The sequence below is a fragment of the Canis aureus genome, chromosome 2, assembly GCF_053574225.1.
Source record: "Canis aureus isolate CA01 chromosome 2, VMU_Caureus_v.1.0, whole genome shotgun sequence".
In the NCBI taxonomy this organism is placed as follows: domain Eukaryota; kingdom Metazoa; phylum Chordata; class Mammalia; order Carnivora; family Canidae; genus Canis; species Canis aureus.
The window spans coordinates 43,511,332-43,527,776 of record NC_135612.1 but is presented as its reverse complement, the minus strand read 5'-3'; the positions used below and the strand labels follow the sequence as shown (position 1 = coordinate 43,527,776).

Sequence of the window (16,445 nt, the reverse complement as noted above, 5' to 3'; positions counted from 1 at the left end):
ACAATAACAATAAGATAAATAAACTATACAGCATATAGAAAAATACACCACACCTTTAAAAAAAGAATAAAATATTTTTGAAGGACATGAAATAAAAATCGGATAAAAATGCAATAAATGCTATTTCTTTGGCAAATTTTCCAATCACAATACAGCCAGTAAACTGCCCTGTTCCAGATTCTCAGATGCCCCTTGCCTGCCTGCTTGGCAGCGGTTTCGGTTATTTCTGGATTCCCCAACAACATGTGGGGTGGACAGAAAAACAATAGATAATTTGGATGTGATTATGCCCAGTCTGCACAGAACAAATAAAGAACAAAATGAAGTATGACAGTGAGAAAGACAAGAAAAGCCAATAACTGTTTTAGTTCTATAATTATAAGAATCCTAAAATATTAAAATTTACAGGATATTTATAATGTGTTAAACTCAAAAATAAAGCCTAATGCACCTATGTTTCATCATAACCCTATGAAGAAGATATCATTATTGTTTTCAATTTATACATGAGGAAATTTATACATGAGCTGGGGAGAGATTAGTGCCATTAACAAGTGACACAGCTAGGCATTCGGTAGGGATCCAAACTCAAGCAATGTAATTCCAGACCCTACTCTTAATCCTGACCCTGTGAAGTAGGTATTACTTCCTTCATTATTAGAGGTATTACTTCCTTCATTATTCCTTCATACTATTATCCTCACTGTCAGTTCCAGAAGCTTGGAATTCTGAAGCGACTTGACCAAATTCATCACTCTAGCCTTGAGATTCAAATGTGAAAGTTGACCAAATTCATATTCTTCCTACTGCAACCAACCATAGTCCAAAATAGAGTGACACTAGCAGGGGAGCAGGAGAAGAATAAAAAGCTTTAAGTATTAATTATTCAGCAGATACTATGATTTGGGGTGGAACAGACCTTCAGAAATGTCAATAGACTATACATTATTAATGGATTTATCAAAGTCAAGAATTTAAATATTTAAACATTTCTACCACTGAAACATAGGTAGCAAACCCCATAGTCACTAAAACTGTTTATAGCACATTAAATTTCTACCCTCAACTAATGATGTAGGGCTTCAATTTATCCAGTTCTAATAATTTGCTTTAGAAAGACAGGCCTGGGAGTCTCTGGAGAGAAGTGACAGGCAGGCAGGCATCCCAAGTTACTGATTCTCAATCTGCAAAACTGCTTCCTTCAACTGCTACATCATCTTTTAAGTGTCTTTTCATTCCATTCTAGGTAGAGATTTAATCCTTGATGATAATAGTTCAAAATAACCTTACCCTTTTATTTTCTTTAGAAGGTAGCCCATTCTTATTGTAGATTTAAGAAAAGAGAGATAATCTTTGACAACACTAACACCCCCTGAATACTGCCATAAAATTGCCTTAATCGAGAGACTTGCTTCTACCTTAGCCATGGGCCACCAAAGTACCTAGGATTTTGTGGGGCAAAGGTTGAGTCTGTGATGTAGAAGTAGAATTTGACCCCTCAGTAAAGTAGTTAGTAAGCAAACTACTGTGTGTAAAAGTTCTATTCAATGTCCAATGAACCAGCCCAAACCACCAGGTCAGAGTGTCTGAAGCTTCTGGACAGAGAATCAATGCTAATAGAAGGAGTTTTCTGCTCAAGCACTCTGGATTAGGACATGATCCCAGGCAGCTGCTGGAATTACTGCGATAGCTTTGAAGCCTCTCAAGAAAGTCACCTTGGGTCAGTCATGGTCAGTCCCAGGTTGAAAGCCCCATTCAAGCAGAATAAAATACAGCACAGCTGAATTAAGAACTCAACATTTGAGGCAGGAGAATAATTCTTGGATATACCAGATGACTGGTCTGCTTCAGATTCCTGACCCAGTCAGCTTTGATTTCCTAGGCTCAGTAATGGGTAAGACCAAGACTGCAAATTGGATATCTTTTGTATGTAGTGCTGAGTGATACTAAAGCACCTAGTAAAGATCTTGTTGCCACATGATAAGTATTAGTAATAATAGGTCAGTCTTAATGTATTTCCAAAATGTCAAAGCATGATCATCAGATAGGCCTTGCTGCCTCATCATTTTAATCATATATACTAGGCTGATTTGTCCCAGCTAGCTGGGTGTGGTTAAAATGGAGCAAAGAGGATTTCATTAAATCTGGCTTAAAAAATTACCAATAATTATCAAATTATTGGCCAGGATCCAGGTGAGAAGTCACTGCATAAAAGCAAAACAAATGGTCCCCAAAAGAAACAGCATTGACTTTAAGGGAAGAGAAGAAAATGGCCAAAAGTCTGAATATTCCATCTGAGACTGAAGGCAATCTGGCATTCATATAAGAGCAGGCTGGTAAAGACGTATAATAAACAAAGTAAAAAAAAAAATTCATAGACAAAAATACAATTAGCACAATATAAAGTAGGGCATAGAATAATAGTGAGGCACAGAATAATAAAATGTACAGTTAACCTCCAAATAGTAATTTAAAAGCCCAATTTGAGGGGCACATGGGTGGCTCAGTTGCTTATCCATCCAACTCCTGATTTAAGCTGAGGTCATGATCTCAGAGTCATGGGATCAAAACTTACATTGGGCTTTATGCTCAGCATGGACTCTTCCTGGGATTTTCTCTCCTTCTCCTTCTGCATCTCCCCCTGCTTGCACCTGCACACTCTGTAAAAAATAATAATAATACAAATAAATAAATAAAAAATAATATGAAATGAAAAAATAAAAGTCCAATTTGGCAATGTAAAGCAAAAGACAAATGAAATATGAATTCTTCGAAAACAACTTGAGTTTTTATAACTAAAGTGCCACCTAAATGCCAAAAGAAAGTACTGAATGGAGTCGCATATTACTAGATATATCCTGCTTTTAATTCTGAATTTAAAAGTTAATTCTAAAAAATACTACTCAGAACCTTTAGAAAGATAAAATAATTTTATTTAAAAAGATAGGGAAACAAACATGCTTAATTTATTGTAAGATGCTAAAGACTAAAAACACAATGAAGAAATATCTACAGTGTTCTGAAGAAAATGTTGTGAACCTTAAATCTTTTAGCCAGCCATATTATCATTTGCACATAAAGACCAACTAAATATTTCTTCTGTTGTATAAGGATTCAGAAAATATATTCCCAGATTTTTCTTTTCTGGAAAAGGATATTACTCCATTATATATTCTAGCCAATTAAAAATTATATGTACATATCCAAAAAAGAGAAAAACCTTGGATATAAAAAATACTAGAGGTAAAGGCAACTAGTAAACCCTAGGACTATACCAAAACAAGGGTGACAATGCATTTCTAGAGTTTAATGCAACTGCTCAGAACAGATACTTTTATAAAGAAGACAAATAAATAAAAATTTTAAGTTTCTAAAATAGAAAATTAGATTTTAAAAATAAAAAAATTTTAAAGCATTTTTTAAAAATCTGGAGCTAAAATAATGATTTTTAGAATTACAAATATTATCAAACCTGGGTCTTAGGAAGCAGAGGAAGACAAATTGAAATTTTTATAAATGTAAAGGTTTTATTCTCATCAGAGATTATAGATATTAATGTGACAGTAAAACATAGGCTCAAGAATATAAAAATTTAGGAGTACCTTTTGGAAAGGAAATATGGCTGAAAAAAGAATAAGGAATATTCTATGATGCTGATACACAGTGTGCTACCTTTTTTGAAAAATCATGCTGCACACTTTTGATCTAAGCAATTTTCTATATGCATGTTATACTTTTTAAAATTGATCTTAAATTCTAGAAACTATAAGGTATTATATCAAAGTTGTAGGATATGTTAATATATAATATCCACCACTTTCCTATATACCCACAATGAATAAAAAGGAATTTAAAATTAAAATTACAATACCATTTTAATAACACCTCCCCAAAATGAAATACTTAGGTATAAATCTAACAAAATATGTACAAGAGCTATATTAGAAAAATTACAAAACTCTGATGAACAAAATCAAGGAATACCCAAATGAATGGAAAGATATTCCAGGTTCATGGATAGGAAGGCTCAACATTGTCAAGATGTTAATTCTTCCCAACTCTAATTACAGATTCTACATAATCTCAATCAAAATATCAGCAAATTACTTTGTGGATATTGAAAAACTGATTCTAAAGTTTATACTGAGAGGCAAAAGACCCAGAATAGACAGCTTAATTTTGAAGAACTAACATTATCCAACTTCAAGACTTACTATAAATCTAGTATTTGGCATTGGCAAAAGAAAAGACAAATAAATCAATGGAACAGAATAGAGAGTCCAGAAACATACTCACATAAGTATATGATCTTTGTCAAAGAAGTAGAAACAATACAAAAGAGAAACGATAGTCTTTTCAACAAATGGTGATGGAGCAACTGGATATTCACCTTAAAAAAAAGAAGAAGACTAATCTAGACACTAACTTTACACCCTTCACCAAAATTAGCTTAAAATAGATCATAGATTTAAATGTAAAACACAAAACTATAAAAGTCCTAGGCAAAACATGGGAGAAAATCTAGACAAATGAGTATGGTGATGACTTTTTAGATATAGTACCAAGGGCACAATCCATGAAAGAAATAAGTTGGATTCCATTAAAATTAAAAACTGCTCTATGAAAGACAGTGCCCCAGAGAATGAGAAGACAAGTCACATGCTGGGAGAAAATATTTATAAAACACACATCTGATAAAAGATTTTTCAAAAATAGAAAGAACTCTTAAAACTCAACAATAAGAACACAAACAACCTGATTTTAAAATGGGCCAAATACCTTAAAAAATGAACCAATGGGGCAGCCCAGGTGGCTCAGCAATTTAGTGCAGCCTTCAGCCCAGGGCCTGATCCTGGAGACCCAGGATCGAGTCCCACGTCAGGCTCCAGGCATGGACCCTGCTTCTCCCTCTGCCTGTGTCTCTGCCTCTCTTCCTCTCTCTGTATCTCTCATGACTAAATAAATAAAATCTTTTAAAAAAAAGAACCAATGAATATATAGATATGGAAAATGAGCATATGGAAAAATGTTCAACATCATATGTCATTAGGGAAGAGAAAATTAAAACAATAAAATATTTCTATACACCTTTGAGAGTGGCCAAGATCTAGAACACTGACAACACCAAATGCTGGTGAGGATGTTGGAGCAAAAGGAAGTTTCATTCATTTCTGGTAGGAGTGCAAAATGCTACAGTCACTTTGGAAGACAATTTGATGGTTTCTCACAAAACTAAACATGTTCTTACTATAACATCCAGCAATCATACTCCTTGGTATTTGGCCAAAGGAGTTGAAAACTATGTCCACACAAAAATCTGCACATGGATGTTTATAGCAGCTTTATTCATAATTGCCCAAATTTGGAAGTAACCAAGATATTCTTCAGTAGGTGAATGGATAAATAAACTGTGGCACATCCAGACAATGAAATATTTTCTAGAACTAAAATTAAATAAGCTATTAAGCCATAAGAACAAGTGAAAGAAATGTAAATGCATATTGCTAGGTGAAAAGAAGCCAATCTGAAAATATTACATACTGTATGTTTAACTATATGACATTCTGAAAATGGCAAAACTGTGAAAATAGGAAAAAGACCAGTGGTCAGAGGGGAAAGGAAGATTAGGTGAAAAACAAAGGATTTTTAGGGCAGTGAAACTATTCTCTATGATAATGTGATGGTGGATACACGTCATTACACAATTCCCCAAACTCAGAATATACAACACCAAAAGTGAACCCTAGTATGAGCTATGGAGTTTTGGTGACTATGATGTGTCAATGTAAGTTCATCTATTGTGATAAATGCACCTCCCTGGTGTGGGATGTTGATAATGGGGAAGCTATGTATGTGTGGAGGCAGGGGTATATGGAAAATATCTGTATTTTTCTCTCGATTTTGCTGTGACCCTAAAACTACTCTAAAAACTAAAATCTAAAAAAAAATTATCTCAATGCCTAAAAACAAGATTAGAAATTCCAAATTGTTACAGGTAAAATAGAACAAATAAAATTTGATCAACCAGTCAAAAATCAAGAAAGGACTAAAGGAACAATATAAATACAGTAATTATAGGGCTATAAAATAAGATAGTAATCAAATCAAATAAAAAAGATAGTAATCAATATAAATGCTAAAGGGTTAACTTCGCCTTTTAAGAGTAAACAATTCTTTCCGATTAAGTAAAAAAAAAAAAAAAAAAAAAAGTAAAATCCAGCTCTATGCTGTTCAAAAACAAAAGCACTAAACCAAGAAGAGCCATAACACAGGAATATGTGCTATGGATGGTAAGATATGCCAGGTAAATAGGAACAAAAAGAAAAAAACAAAGCAACATCCATACCAGACAAATTAGAAAGCATGAAACGGTGTTTTACTCAGGTCTAACCAGGGAAACAGAAACCACTTTTAAAGATCTTCAATAGCAGGAATGTGGGGCAGAGAACTATTTTTTTAGAAGATTTTTATTTATTTACTCATGAGAGACACAGAGAGAGGCAGAGACATAGGCAGAGGGAGAAGCAGGCTCCCTGTGGGGAGCTCAATGCAGGACTTGATCCCAGGACCCCAGGATCACAACCTGAGCCAAAGACAGATGCACAACCACTGAGCCACCTGTGTACCCCTACAGGTGTTATTTTAGGTGTGGAGGTGCTGAGATATCAGTAAAGGGAGAGAGTGTGGTTATACCAGGAGAGAGGCAATGTCTCTAGTACCTGGGGGTGCCAGCATCACTAGCTGGCAGAGGGTAGATTCACAAGGAAGTGCAGTCGAGACAGGAGTCAGAAAGGAAGGGGTGATAAGTATCCTAGCTTTTCTGTTTCTCCAGTTTTATCCCCCTCCAGGGCTTCTCACTGGCCAAAACCATCTGAAAATGAGCCAACAAAGGAGCCTGGGAACCACAGCCTCAACATATCAGCCCCTCCCCGCCCCTCACCTCATCAGACAGTGAGGGGCAGAGGTAGGGCAAAGAATAGGAATGGAGACAAAAGTCTGAGGACCAACAAAGAATTTGAAAGAAATGCTTTTAATATAGATAAGAGGTATAATCCACCAAGATCATATACGAAGCATGCATCTCTATGCCCTGAACAATACTGCTTTTTTAAAAAACATAAAGCAAAAACCTCCATGGATGAGACAAATGGAAAGGAACTTCTGGGAACAGAAATCTTTAATGTAAACTTCTAACGTAAACCCCTCTTCCATCCTCTACCCTCTTTGAGGGGAAGGCAAAGAACTGCTGAACTTCACATTGAGTCAGCAAGGTAGAGTAGTACAGAGTCATGTAGCAAAGCCACAGGGCCTAGAGAATGAAGAATGTATATGAAAGAGAGGGTCCAAGGAATTAAAAAGAATCCTACAGAGATTTAGGCTTCCTTAAACACCACAGAAGGAAATACTCAAGACTGTATAAGTTGCATTGTGTGTGTGTGTGTGTGTGTGTGTGTGTGTGTGTCTTGTGCACCTGGACCCAGACATCTCAAGAGGAGGTGCTGGCCTGCTGGTGACCTGGAAATGCCATGAAGCTGATTCTGCACATGTAAGAAAAATTACATAAACTTTAATTAGCTGGAACTACCAGGGCAAGAAAAGGAACCAGATACAAAAGCCACAGGAACCCAGTCAGGTCTCCCTCCATCAGCTCTGCAGACTCTCTCCAGGATCCATTTGACAAAAACTTATCACAGAGGCAGCTGGCAGGAAAGCAATGTGATTTGAAGAATCCCAGTCTTCTTACATTATAAGAAGCAAGGGCATAGACAGGTACGTAAAGTTGGAAAGAGTTTTCCCATGTGAATACAGTCACACTAACTAGAGCCCTAGTCATGTACAGAGTAAAGATACTTTATTTCCAATATCATTAAAGACTTCTTCCTTTTAAAGATAACTGTCTTAGCTATAATTTACACTTATTGGAATTGGCCAAATTATCACTATTTTTTCAGGGTAAGTCACCTTTCATATGGTTTCTGAAAATTGTCCATACCACCTCTAAACATTTAAAAGCATATATTTATTTGTTTACTTAATAAAATATGTACAAAATTTACTAATGTGACACGATGATATATAAGGATTAACAATGGAGTCTTTTGTGACAATTTTATTTGGAGACAAACAGTGAAAAAAATTACATAAAATAAACAGTATGTTAGACAACAATAAGTGCTATGGGGAAAAAATAAAGGCAGATAAGGAGATATGAACTACTAGGGGTGACATTTTAGATGTGTGACAAGGGAGATCTCACTGACAAGGTGAGCAGAGATCTGAATAAAGTGAGGACAGTAGCCATAAGGATACCTGGGGAAAGAGAACATTCCAAAGACAATGATATGTGCAAAGGCCCCGGGGTGGAGCATACCTAACTGCAGACTCAAAGCCATGACTTCTTGGATTCATCATGATACTACTTTTACCCCTAAAGATGTTCGCTTTGGGAGGATGTTACATCCAATACACACAAATGCATACACATCAAATTTGTTTGATTTTACATGTTATTATTATATGAGTATACTTTTTGGCATTTTGGCAGTTCTAGCAACATAGGCATTACTATATATATTTTTTTTAATGTAATGTTAGAGTTAAAAACAAAACCAATGAATACAACACAGTTTGAATTATAACTGTATTTTAATTTTACTGCTAGGAATTTATCTTTAAACCAATAAAGATTGTAATTTTCATTTTCAAAAGACATGTTAATTATTCCAAACAGACATTTTAAAGGAAGTTGATTGTGTTTATACTTTCTGTCAATGTAAGTTTAATATTTTCAATTAAATATTTTAATTGGTTGTTCATAAGGTAGCTTTTCAAAAGACACAATCATTCAAGAACTGGAGACGTCCAAACACCATCTTAAAATTCAATTAGTTTATAATGCATTTGAATAAATTATAGCTTTAAGGACAGCTCTTTTAGAAGGCTGAACAAGATTAGCTTAAACAATTAAAATTCTGTTACCTATATAGCTAGTGTGAATGCAAAATTTATTTAACTTATTATTATTATGAAATATTTAATACATGCTAACAAGTAAATAATATAAAGGTATAAGGTATAAAAATAGTTGTAAAATACTCATAAACCTTCCACAAAAGTTAACAGAACATTAGCAATATTTTTGAAGCCTGCCCCAACCTGGTATGTTATACCCTCTTCCTCTCTATGCCTGTTCCCCTCCCTCTCTTCCATTATCTCTCAGGAGTGACTAGTCTTCCAAAATTTGTATGCATCACTTTCTTGTTTGAATTCAAACAAACTCGTCAAAGTGTATGAATCGGGATTCATACACTTGTTTGAATTCAAGCTTGTCGAAGTGTATGAATCCCTAGACAATATATTTTATATGCCTCTGAGCTTATAACGAATGGTATGATGCTGTGTTTTTACTGCAACTTTCTTTTTACATTTAACACTGTGATAAGACTTGTCCATATTGAGATATATAAGCTGCCCTGAACTCATTTTCATTGCTACCCAGGATTCTATGGTATGAATATATCACAATTCATTCATTTTCCTACCAATGAGCCTTTGCTTGTTTTTAAAACTTTGCTATTATAAGCATTGCTGCTATGAATACTTGAACACATTTAGGTATTTCAAGCGTATCCCTAAGTTGTAGATTATACACACCTTCAATTTTAAAAATGAATGACAAATTCTTTTACAAAACGTATGCATAAATTGATACTCTCACCAGCAATGAAAGCCCTGTGATTTCTGCAGCTTACTGCCTGAAGAGTGTTTCTGATTCATAGAGCAAAGAAATAGAGCCAAGGAAGAAACAGGCAGACTTCCTCATTTGAAGAGACAACGTTAAGAGTCTGGGGAGACCAAGGTGGCTAGTGCCTATAGAATGGCTTAATAAAGGAAAGCTAAGTACTCACACACACACACACACAAAAAAAAAAAAAAAAAAAGAATGGCTTAATAGAGAGAAGAGAGCAGGTCAGAGATACAACTGTGGGAATCTGCTGAGGTCCTCCCTCAAGCATTCAGCTTAGTACTAGTCAGTGCATGTGTGCAAAGAAACTACCTAAGGTTGAGGAAAGAATCACCTGGAAGTAGTAGAGGTAACAGAGCTCTGATTCATAGAAGACTGGAAATGATGCTTGTTCCCACTGGCCAAATTGGAAAACCTCCTGATTCAAAAGGCATTAGGCAGACTGCTCAGAAGGCTTTGCCTCTGTAATGGGGAATAATTAGCCATAGACTGAGCACTGCTTCAGTCCCTCCTAACAAATCATAAAGATGTGACAATCAAATTCCCTCTAAATAATTGCATCCCAGAACAAAGTTCAAGATCTTTTAGAATACAAAAATATCCAGCACCCAAAAAATGTAAAATTTATAGTGTCTGGTATCTAATAAATTTGCCATGCATGCAAAGAGAAGCAAAGTAAGTACAACCTGTAATGTGAAAAAAAAAAACCTCAACTAAAACTAACCCAGAACTAACATGGATATTAAAATTAGCAAAGACATTAAAACATTTATTATACTGTATTTCATGTGCTCGAAAAGTAACACAGACACAGAAGACATAAAGAAGATCCAAATCAAAGATCCAAAGGTAAGAACTACAATGTATAAGCTAAAAGATACACTAGATGGCATTAACTGCAGGTTAGAGATTGTGGGGGAAAGATTAGTGAACATGAAGACATAAAAAAGAGAAACTATCCAAAACAAAACAAAGTAAAAAAGAAAGATTGAAAAATGAACAAAGCCCCAGGAAGCCATGGGATAATTTCAGTCAGCCTACGTTTAATTGTAGGGCAATAGGGATGGGTAGAAAAAAATATTTGAGGGGCGCCTGAGTGGCTCAGTTAAAGCAACTCACTCTTAGTTTCAGCTCAGGTCATGATCTTGGGGTCATGAGACCAAACCCCAAGTGGGGCACCCAGGTGCCCCATAAATAAAATCTTTAAAATTTTTTGAAAAGAATAATCGTTGAAAATTTTACAAACGTGACATAAATTCAAAACTCATTAATCCAAGAAGCTCAATGAAACCTACATCATAGTCAACTTCTCAAACACTGATAAAGAGAAAAATATTAAAATTAATCAGAGGGAAATGACGTGTGATATACAGAGGCACAAAGGTCAGGATGACAACATATTTCTCCTTGGAAACAATGTAGGTATTATGACAGTGAAGCAACATCTGTAAAGTCGTAAAAGAAAACACTGGCAACTGAGAGTTCTAATCCAGTGAAAAAACATTTCAAAAACAGAAGTCAAAATAAGAACTTTCTCAGGGTTGCAGTAACTAAAGAATACATTAGCAGCAGACACTATAAAATATGCTAAAGGAAGTCATTCTAGAGAGGAGAAAATGATACCATTTGGAAATAAAGATCTATATACAAAGGAATCTATACAAAGGAATGAAAACACTATAAACTATGACTACATGGGTAAACAGTTGTTTTTCTTTGTTTAAAAGATAATTGGGGGGCGCCTGGGTGGCTCAGTGGTTGAGCGTCTGGCTTTGGCTCAGGTGATCCTGGAATCCTGGGATTAGGTTCCACATCAGGCTCCCTGTGGGGAGCCTGCTTCTCCCTCTGCTTGTGTCTCTGCCTTTCTCTCTCTGTGTTTCTCATGAATAGATAAATAAAGCCTTTAAAAAAAAAAAAAGAAAGACAGTTGGTTATTTGTTTATTTCTTTCTTTTTTTTTTTAAGTAGCCTCCATGCCCAATGTGGGTCCTGAACTCATGACCCTGAGATCAAGAGTTGCATCCCCCTACTGACTAAGCCAGTCAAGTGTCTCAATAATTGATTATTTAAAGTAAAAATGGTAACAATGTACTGTAATGTTTATAACATATGTAAAAGTAAAATATATTACAACAATAACACAAAAACTACAGGGAGATATTAGCTTAAGTGTCCTTAACTGTAAGTCAGTTGGTACACTATCACTTGAAAATAGACTGCATAAGTAAAAATGTATTTTTTAAAATCAATAGGCTAGCAAAAGGGATAAAAATTGAATCATATTAGATTGGATTCTACCTACCCTTATATCTTTATTCTCTGCTTTAATTTTACTCTGAAACTTGGGGATAATGTATCAATCTAAATTTTAAAATATACTTTAAGTAACTATAAGTATAAAAATTGTATAGGAAACTTAGAAATAGGTAATAACTATAAAAACATCTGACCAAGATAAAGAAGAGAAATGAAAATCTTTGATTTAATGACAAAAAACATAATCTAAATATATGACTAATATACCTGCATATGTGAGAGATTTATTTACCATTCAGGAAGTGGGTTGAAATTCCTCTCACATATTCAAAAGTATTGTTATATAATCACTTCGTTGTCTATGTAGCAATGTGATTTTGAGTTGAATCATGAATGCCAGAACTGTAATTGTACCCTGTTTAGTAACTGTGGACTGAAAGGAAGTGCATAAGCAATACCACAGTTGACAAATAAATAATGTAAATTCTCTTGTAGCTCATCACAAAACTGCTATTCTCAGAGTTAAAAATCTTTAAAGTCCCTGGAAAGCCACACTTAAAAGTTCTTTGCATTCAATGTAGAAAATATTTGTCTTTAGCACACACACCTACATACGTGTTTAATGCAACACTAGATATGGCATAAAAAGAAAATTCACAATAACCATTTTTAGAAAGAGTTTTGATTTTGGAACAATTCAGAATTAGTGATTAATGAAGTTAATTAACAACATGGTATATATTCATAAACTACTTTCAATTACACTAAAAATCATCATCTTTCTTAAATCACAGAGATAGCCATAGGAATACATAGTAGAAATGAGATATATTTTTCACTATTACAACAAAATTGTAAAATACCTAGGAATAAATAAAATGAAAACACAAAAAAATGTACTTGAAGAAAACAATAAAATGCTAATGAAGGACATCAAAGAAGACCTGAACTAATGTTCTAGGATGCCAAGACTATATTTTAAAGATGGCAATTCTCCACAAATTTGCAGCCTCCAACTGAAATTCTAATAGAATTTTTTTGAATTAATGGACTTCATTTTTTAGAGAAATTTATGACTACAGAAAAATCGAGTAGAAAGTAGAGGGTTCCCATACATTCCTTTCTCCTGCCCTCCATTTCCTAGTATTACCATCTTTCATGGATATGGTATACTTATTACAAATGATGAACCAATATTGATACATCATTATTAACTGAAGTCCACAGTTTACATTGACTTTTTATGTTGTACAGTTTATTTTTGTTTTGGTGTTCATGAATTCATAATATCATAATGTATAATGTCCATCAGTACATTATCACATAGAATAGTTTCACTACCCTAAAAATCCCCTGTGCCCCACAGGAATTTTTAAAACAGGAACCCAATGACCTGATTCTAAAATCATCTGAAAGAAAAAAAAAATGCATGAGAACCAATAAGGATTTTTTGACAAGAACAATAAGAGATGTTGTTTTATCAAATATTAAAACATAATAAAAAGTCATAGAAGTTGAAATAGTGGTGTATAAATGCAAAAATATGTATGTAGATTAATGGGACACAAGATAAATCCCAAAATTAAGCATATATTTATGGAAATATAGATAGCTATTTCAAATTAGTGATTAAAAGCATTTAATAAAAATACAAAATTAGTTCTTATATCATACCCAATAATACCCACGCTTAAAAGCCCAAACATAACAACATTATAAATAAAAATATAGAATATAAGACAACATCTTGATAACTTTGTAGGTAAGAAAATCCATTAGCTCACCCAGGGATTGATTGAAAATTGGGAGAGGATTGAATAATAATTTTTATTATAAATCTCTGTATCACTTTCAGAATTAAATAGTACATAGAAAAAGAAAAAACAATGAGGTTTCTTTTGTGACTATCTTCTCTGATCAGGAAAAAAATGTACTTACTTACACAACTTTTCCAAACAATGGTGGTGTCATAAAAATCTTTCATTTGTGCATACTGTAAAAGAAAATTGTCAGTTCATATTTAAAATGAAGTTCATATTCCTAACAGGGAGCCATGTAAAACACTAAAATATAATCTTATGGAAAACAGGATTAAGAAGGTGTTCTCAAAAGTCTTGCCTTGGCAATTACTCACTAGAAATAATTTCCTTGATTCTTATATTTTTGCAAATGTATTCTCAACTCAAAAAAAGTGGTGTCTCTTAATGGTTTCATTGTGGAGCAAAAAGCCCAGTCACTGATTGACCGGTGGACACTGGTTCTTCTCATCACAGCACAGGATCACGCTGACCATAAAACTTATTGCTCAAACCAGGACTTTTTTTGACAGTGAAAGGGAGCCCTTCAATAATTACACCCAGGCAGCAAGCATCAACTCGCACTGTCCTGGGAACACGAAGATGAATGACCAACTATGGGGAAAGCTTGTGACGTTCTGTCCCTTTCCTACCTCTTTATACTTGTTCTCCACCAGTGCTTCCTCGGGTGATAGGAATTCCACACTACTAGTTTCTAAATTATGCCATTATTCCATACCTTCAGTGTGTTGCATATTCAAAGCCCTCTGAAGAATTCAGTAATTACTATTGAGTAATTCAGAAACTCCTACTGTGCTTTTAAATGCATGCTCAGATGGTTAACTCTTTGGAAGGACCTCCAGGGTCATCCTCTTCCTGTATCAAGAGCGAGTCACTGAGCATCTACACTGCTCTACTTTGCAGGGCTACTCAAGGTAGACATCACATTTATGTTCTGGAAGCTTAGAATCTGGGATAACTCTGGATCTTGAAATGCTTCTACTACTATGATTGTTTCACTGTATAACATCTACCTTGCCATGCTTTATAGAACTACCAAGGTTTGGGGACCCTGGGTCGCTCAGCTGGTTAAGTGCTCCACATTCAGTCTAGAGTCTGCTTGGGATTCTCTCCCTTTCCCTCTACCCTTCTCTGCCTCCTTTGTGTGTGCATGCTCTGTTTCTCTCTCAAATAAATTTTTAAAAACTTAAAAAAAAAAAAAAAAAAAGAACCATCAAGTTTCTGTAAAGACAAATATTTCAGCAGACTTCTGTGTCTGGCAACATCCTGACCCTCCTTTGGAAAAATTAGCCTTCCCTCACTGCATATGGTCACGGTAAGGATATTAATTAACTACTGCTGGGACTCCTGGGTGACTCTGAGGTTGAGTGTCTGCCTTTGGCTCAGGTTGTGATCCCGGAATCCTGGGATCGAGTCCCACATTGGGATCCCTGCAGGGAGCCTGCTGCTTCTCCTCTGCCTATGTCTCTGCCTCTCTGTCTGTGTGTCTCTCATGAATAAATAAATAAAATCTAAAAAAAAAAAAAAATTAACTACTGCTAAATAACAAACCATGCCCAAACCTAGAGATTTAAAATGTGCACTGATTTGGTTGATGGTTCTGCAAGTTGGGTGGGAAGTTCTGTGGATATGGGCTGGCCAGGCTGATGCTGGAGGCTTACCTATGCATCTATAGTCAGTTGGAGGGGTCACTGGAGGCTCGCTCTTTGTGGTGGTCTTAGGATGTGTCCAAACATTCTTTCATGTTCTCCCTTTCAAAAGGTGAAATCTAATTCTCCTTCCCTTGAATATGGGCCAAACATATTGATTCATTGCTAACAAGCAGAATGTGGCAGAGCAGCAAAGGTAGAAGACTTCTGAGGCTAGGTCCTCAAAGGCACTGCCACTTCCAGCTTGCCCTCCTCGATTGCTTGCTCTGAGGTGGGGAGGGGCAGGGGGGATCCATTTTGTTGCCTCTGGAGAGAGGCCCTGCTGGGGGGTAACTGACGCCTCCAGCCAATAAGCAATACCAAGTTACCAGCCATGAGGAGGGAGTCACCTTGGAAGTGAATCTTCCAGCCTCAGAAGATTACTGGCTTAGCTTACACCTTATCTGAAACCTTAAGCCAGGACCTCCCATCTAAGCTGCAACTGGATTCCTGACTTCAGAATCAACAGCCATTGTTGTTTTAAGCCGCTAGTTTGGGAAATAATCTGATTCATGGTAGTAGATAGTAAATACACTGGCTAAGATGACCTCAGCTGGGACAACTCGCTTCCACTCCATACTTCTCATCCTCCATCATGCTAGCCAGGCTTCCAAGAAAGGGAGCAGAAGCTCCTGAGACCATTGAGCCTAGCTTCAGAAATGGCCTGCCACCTACTCTTGCCTAAAGCAGGTCTACTGGGCCAGCTCAGGTTCAAGGGTGGAGACATAAACACCTGCCCCTGGATGGAACATCCTGCAAAGTCACATTAGTCAAAGGGGTAGGGAAACATTTGGCTGGTTCAGTCTGTAGAGCATGGGCTCTTGATCTTGCAATCATGAGTTCAAGTCCCATATTGGGCACAGAGCCTACTTAAGAAGGAGGGGGCATGGATAACAAGAGGGAGATAATTAAGAGGAGTGGGTTAACCAAGGCCACTTTG

General features: G+C 35.7%; 1 long non-coding RNA gene across 22 annotated transcripts in view; it reads right to left on the bottom strand.

Moving 5' to 3' along the window:
- LOC144296887 (uncharacterized) overlaps positions 1 to 16,445 on the bottom strand; it is a 58,186-nt gene that overhangs the window by 25,972 nt on the left and 15,769 nt on the right. For 9 of the 22 annotated variants that reach the window (XR_013363825.1, XR_013363836.1, XR_013363828.1 and 6 more), the window contains 2 exons: positions 13,939 to 13,993; positions 2,576 to 2,660 (listed from right to left, as the gene is read on the bottom strand). This is a non-coding gene — a long non-coding RNA (uncharacterized LOC144296887). Of the gene's footprint in view, positions 1 to 2,575; positions 2,661 to 4,296; positions 4,391 to 4,779; positions 11,647 to 13,938; positions 13,994 to 16,445 lie in introns of all 22 variants that reach the window. The other 13 variants (XR_013363826.1, XR_013363837.1, XR_013363815.1 and 10 more) reach the window with 7 other exon arrangements.